Source organism: Rattus norvegicus, chromosome 12, assembly GCF_036323735.1.
Source record: "Rattus norvegicus strain BN/NHsdMcwi chromosome 12, GRCr8, whole genome shotgun sequence".
NCBI classification, from domain to species: domain Eukaryota; kingdom Metazoa; phylum Chordata; class Mammalia; order Rodentia; family Muridae; genus Rattus; species Rattus norvegicus.
Genome location: NC_086030.1, coordinates 36342668 through 36348667, shown reverse-complemented (window position 1 = coordinate 36348667; position 6000 = coordinate 36342668). Strand labels below are relative to the sequence as shown.

Below are 6000 nucleotides of genomic sequence, written 5' to 3'. Positions count from 1 at the left end.
ATTGTTGTTGTTGTTATTGTATGTATATTTGTGCTTTGTCTGTCCATAGGACTGGGCACCACTTGCATGCTGCTGGCTGCCCTCAGAGGCTGACAGAGTATGTGCATTCCCATAGAACCAGAGTTACAGATGGTTGTGAGGCTTTCATGTGGGTGCTGGGATTCAAACCTGGGTCCTCTGGAAGAGCAGCCCGTGCTCTAACCACCGAGACATCTCTCCAGTCTTTCCCTGAGCTTTTTCATGCACACTCTGTGTTAGATTAATCAGGCAGTTCTCCGTTCCTTCTCGACAGCATTTGTTATATTTTATCGCAAGCATTTGGTATTGTGGGGCTTTTACTTGGCTGTCTGGTGATGGTACTCACCCTTAAATATGTTCTAAACAAATGCCAAGGATCACTCTAACTATCGTTTAAGATGGTCTGTTTTATCCTCAGCAGAAGAAGACCTGGTCAGACTTGTAACTCTTGCTGCTAAGGTTAAAGGTCATAAGACCCAGAAGTCAGGGAGACAGGAGCAAAATGGTGTGCCCTGGGCCTAACAGGACCACTGCAGTCTTGAACTCTTGGCGGCCATGGTTACCTTTTCAAGGCCTGAACACAGTCAAGCCAGTCAACATTCCAGCATGGAATCAGGGGGCGGGGGCTGGGGGGAGGCACACAATATCTCATCCTAGGCTGAGGAGTTAGTAGAACTTGAGGGCCACCTGTGAAGGAGAAGTCAGTTCTCCACAGGGATGTGGCCCCCCTGGTAAGTTGATCCTGCTTCAGTGGATGGCTGCTTATTCACACACATGTGGCAAAGCATGGATTTGAACCGGTGGGTTTGTAAAATAAAGTCATGAAAGTGGGAGGAGCATGTGTATGAAGAAGTCTGTGAAGAGACTTGGGGGAGAAGCAGGATAAATACAATCAAAATTCATTGTAACCATGTGTGAAATTCTCAAGGGATAAACAAAAATATATTCACAAAACTTTCACACAGGGGAAAGAGCTGGTCTCCATGGGCTGGTGGCTCAGGCTGCCTGTTCTTGGGGATGCAGGTTGAGTTCCTTGTGGGCTTATTCTGTTACTCAAGTAGAAATCCTCGGGCCAGCTCTTGTTGAATTTCAATGAGATATGGACTGTGTGATTACTAATCACTATCTCTCAAGAGAACTAGGACCCAGTGGAGTTGGCTGTTGTCCTCAGCCGATCCCACCCGTTTGGCTCCTACAGGATGAGTTGGATACAATAAGATGAGGTGGTTCTTGTGGTTGCTATCTCCCTGCTGGGGCTTCCACAGACCACATCGATTCTTTTGTGATGGAACCCAGCCAGCACCTGGCAACTAGTGATGACTACGAGATGGGAGATTTGATTGGCTAGAAAAGTTCTCCTGGCCTTCCGTGTTAAAGGTGGCCAGAGATAGTCATAATGAAATAACAGGTACACGGCTGTGATCTCCCCTGCCCTTCTACCCACATCTACCCCTCCCACACCCACCCCTCCCACACCCACCCCTCCCACACCCACCCCTCCTACACCCACCCCTCCCACACCCACCCCTCCCACACCTACCCTTCCCACACCCACCCCTCCCACACCCACCCCTCCTACACCTACCCCTCCCACACCCACCCCTCCCACACCTACCCCTCCCACACCTACCTCTCCCACACCCTGCTTATTGGTTCTGTGTCTCTAGATAAATTAAATAAGGCTATAAGGCGAGCTATGAGATTTTGGATCTATATGTATATCAACATCAGCGAAGGATCTGGAGAAGTGGCTCAGGGGTTGAGGACACTTGCTGCTCTCATAGAGGACTGGAGTTTGGTTTCCAGCAACCACATCCGGTGGCTCCTACCATCTGCAACTCCAGATCCAGGGGATCCGATGCCCTCTTCTGGTCTCTGAAGGTATGTGCACATGTTTACATAGACAAAAAAGTGAAAGTCTTATTCACTTTTTCAAGGACGAATCAACAAAACACACAAAAACAGCGAGCTTTCAAACCTCGCTGAACAAGTATGAAGAAGGCAGCTTTGTCGTACAGACGGAAGAGTCTTCATTGAATAAAGGTTTACTGAAAGAAACAGACGTAAATTACAGACAGCATCTGCCTTGAGTCCTCCGTGAGGCTGGTCTTGGTGGGCAGAGGTGAGAGCGCAAGCTATGATTTCCCTTTACTGCAGAGGCCACCCAGACTAGGTGTAAATATTGCCTTTGGCTGTTGTCTGTCTTGAAAAAACTAAAGGAATCGAGTTCAGAAAGCAATAGAAAGTGAGGAAGACGGCCACAGTGTACCCAGGACCCATCCTCCTGTCTGTGACCCCGTGCTGTAATAAAACAAGGGAAGGTGGATATGATTGGTCCCCAAGATGTGCCCACGAGACTCCCCTTCACAGGTCAGTTGACTGCCCACTCACCAGCACATGTGCTGCATTAGGGTAAGTCCACAAACACCCCTCCCCATAGCCGATCTTTCAAATTAACATGAGCATGTCATATATTGGAACATGGAACTGAGCCCTGGCACACAGCCCACTGGCACATGGGTAAGCAGCATACCTGAGGCCAAGATTCAAGAAGGAATGTGGGCTAGAACAGGAGAAGGGTTGCTTCAGTAAAGTAATCTTAGAACATCAACACACACACACACACACACACACACACACACACACACACACACATACACACACACACATACACACACACATACACACACACACACACACACACACACACACACACACACACACACACAAAACACCGTGAATGAGTCTGAAGTCAGACCTTTAACTGTATTTCTTCCTACCTCTCACTCTAAAGGAGAAGCGACCATAAAAAGAAAACCTTCCAATACACCAGCAGACCGGGCAGTTTATTTAAACAAAGGTTAGGAAAGTGAGCCTCTCTCATTGCCAGAGCAGGTTCTGAGGACTCTGTTCAGCCTTAAGGCCAGGCAACAGAAAACTGAAAGCAGCGGGGAGAGGTGGATAGTTTAGCTGGTGACAGCTGGGCAGTCAGCTGGATCTCAACCAATGGGCCACCTGTGATTGGCTAAAGCTCAGCTGTTGTGATTGGCTCAGATGGCTTGTTTGTTGCAGAAGTAGACTCCCAAGTTGGACTTCACTTAGGTTACTTAGTTTGATTGCAGTTTGCTATATAAGGACTCAGGACAGAGATATCTTTGGGCCAAATTTAGTTTAATTACACACACACACACACACACACACACACACACACACACACCTTAAGGTGGATCTCAGCATCTTTCCTCACCCTGTCATGTTGGTAGTGCAGGCAAAATCATTTATTAATGATGCCATACCTAATTAGAACATTAAGGCAAGCCTTAAAGGTGAGCATTGAAGCAGAGCAGAGCTGGGTGTCTGCTAACGTCACTTAAGTTTTTCTAGTGAGAGAATTATCTTCGTTACATGGTGACAAATTAAAATGAGCTGCACCACAAGGCTGTCTATAAAAACGTACAACCTAAATTAAATGTATATAAAATATTATGGGTACTCTCCATATTCCCCCAAAGAATAAAAATAACACACTGTAGTATTTCATACTGTTATCTCCTATAGGTTGTGTTATTGGCTACACAGTCCTTGTATTTCCATTTATGTCATAAAATGCCGTAAACTAGTGTAACACACACATAATATATGCACAATCCAGAAGAGAGGACAGATCGCACCGCCTCCCAGGGCTGGTGTCTGACACCCTGGCTTTTCCCCCAGTCCCTCTGATGTGCTCTCACCTGTTTTATTGCAACAGTTTCTATTTCTGCTCTCCCTTGACACCAGTGTGGAGGGCGCTGGTAATTAGTAGGCTGTCCGTCACTGTTCTCTATCCTTAGCATTGCGGCTTCATCCAGCCAAGTTGAGAAGTTCGGTTGTGACTTAGCTGCAGACGTCTCCTGCAGTTCTGAGAGTCTAACACCAAGCTCTGCAGACAGGAAGAAGAGCCGGGCTTCCCCATGAGTGCCATGTTTTATGTCCCTGAGGCAGCTCCCCAGACACACATGCACTCTTTATTTCTACTGTCCTTCCCTGCCGCCCATCCCTGGCATCTGTCTGTCAATATGATATGCAGAGCTCTCTGTGTTTGATTTGTTTGAATGTTGAGGAAGAACCAAGTCCAAAAGAAGGCAATACGTTTATAGACATACTCCAGTAAACAAGTATCTAGGTATATGTATATATAGTATAAGTAACACTGATACACATTTCTTTAATGTATGAATGCTCTGCTGCATATGCATCTGCCTGCCTGAAGAGGGCATCAGATCCAACCTACGGATGGTTGTGAGCCACCATGTAGTTGCTGGGAATTGAACTCATGACCTCTGGAAGAGCAGTCAGTGCTCTTAACTTCTGAGCCATCTCTCCAGTCCCACTGATATATATTTAAAGTCGGCATATACAGAGGGAAATGAATGCTGTGTGCACACATACATATGTAAAAATAAAACAAATCTTAAAGAAGAGATATGGCAAAGATAGTGATTTAGTTCAGTGGGTAGAGTGGCTGCCTAGCATGGCTATCATACTGGGTTCAGTCCCCAATACCCGCATAAACCAGGGGTGGGATGAAAGCCTGTAATTCCGGCACTTGGAAGGATCAATGGAAATGAACAGAAACCTAAGGCCGCCTTTGGCTTTACGACAAGTTTGTGGCCAGCTTGGGAAACAGAAACTATATCCCTGTCTTAAAAATGAGGGAGAGTGAGTGTTAACTCCAAGCCTCCCTATGCTGGGGCTAAGCTGTCCTGACATTTTACATTCGGATCCTCTGATGTTAACTCACTATATATGCTGTTCTAGGCATAGGCTGTCACCCACTTAAATAGCTCAGAGGCTGCTGGCAGAAAATGCACGATCTTGACAGATACTGAGAGTCGAGCCCCGCAGCTAGCTGTGTTAGTGATTCAGAGCCTTGGGACTTAAGGACTCTGCAAGGGCTGGATTCCACGACTTGCTGGCAAATTGGCACTTCCAAGTAGATATTTAGAGCCAAACAGAAGTGCCTAAGAGCTAACAGCACTCTTTTAAATTTGACTCACGGAAATGTCCCTTGGGGGCATCAGATGTTCCTCGGTGGAGAAGAGGCGATGCGATTGGCTAATGAGCTATGGGCAAGGTGTGTGTTCTAAGGGGTCGCTAAAATACCTCGATAGCAGTCGGCTGTCTAGTGACATCAGTTCTGGAACCTTCCTTCATTCCTGTGGGCTGTTTTGTGTTTCTTGTGCCCAAGACCAAATATCTTACAAGAAATAAATTAAGGGAGGAAGGGTTTATTTTGTAGTATAATGCAAGGGCACAGGGGAAGACACGGTAGCATGGGTGTGAGGCATCTGGCCACATTGCACCCGCAGTTAGGAAGCAGAGAGAGTCGAGCACTGGTGTTCAGCTTCCTTCTTTTGACTCCGACCAGGGCTTCAGACTGTGGGATGGTGCTTCTCTTGGTTGGTGGGCATCCTCCTTACATTGATCTAGCTTAGAAATTCCCCGTCATAGTTAGTTTGTATCGACTTGACATAAGCTTAGACACCCCTGGGAAAGGGCAATCTTAACTGAGGAATCGCCTCTGTTTGATTGATCTGTGGGCAAGACTGTGAGGGATGCCATCTTGATTAATGATTGCTGTGGGAGGGCCCAGTCTGCTGTGGGTGCTGCCATCTCTGGGCGGGTGGTCCTGGGTGCTCTAAGGAAGCAGGCTGAGCAGATGGAGAGCAAGTCAGTAAGCATCGATACCCCATGGCCTTTGCTTCAGCTCCTGCCTGGAGTTCCTGGCCTGACTTCTTTCCACAATGGACTGCATAAGCTAAAACAACCCCTTTCCTCCCCAGACTGATTTTGGTCAGGGTTCTCATTCTGAGCAACAGAGATGCAAACCTGGCCACTCCTTCAGAGATACCCTGGGAGACCTTTGTCTCCTAGGTGGCTCTAGACCTCCTCTAGTTGGCAGGCAGCATTAACCATGACATGTGTCCACCACAAGCAGAC

At 47.1% G+C, this 6000-nt stretch overlaps 1 long non-coding RNA gene across 2 annotated transcripts in view; it reads left to right on the top strand.

Annotated features, from left to right (window-relative positions):
- The first annotated feature begins 607 nt into the window (after positions 1 to 607).
- LOC120095960 (uncharacterized) overlaps positions 608 to 6000 on the top strand; it is a 28135-nt gene continuing 22742 nt past the window's right edge. For both annotated transcript variants that reach the window (XR_010056526.1, XR_005491947.2), the window contains exons 1-3: positions 608 to 749; positions 1217 to 1426; positions 1686 to 1899. This is a non-coding gene — a long non-coding RNA (uncharacterized LOC120095960). The remainder of the gene's footprint in view (positions 750 to 1216; positions 1427 to 1685; positions 1900 to 6000) is intronic.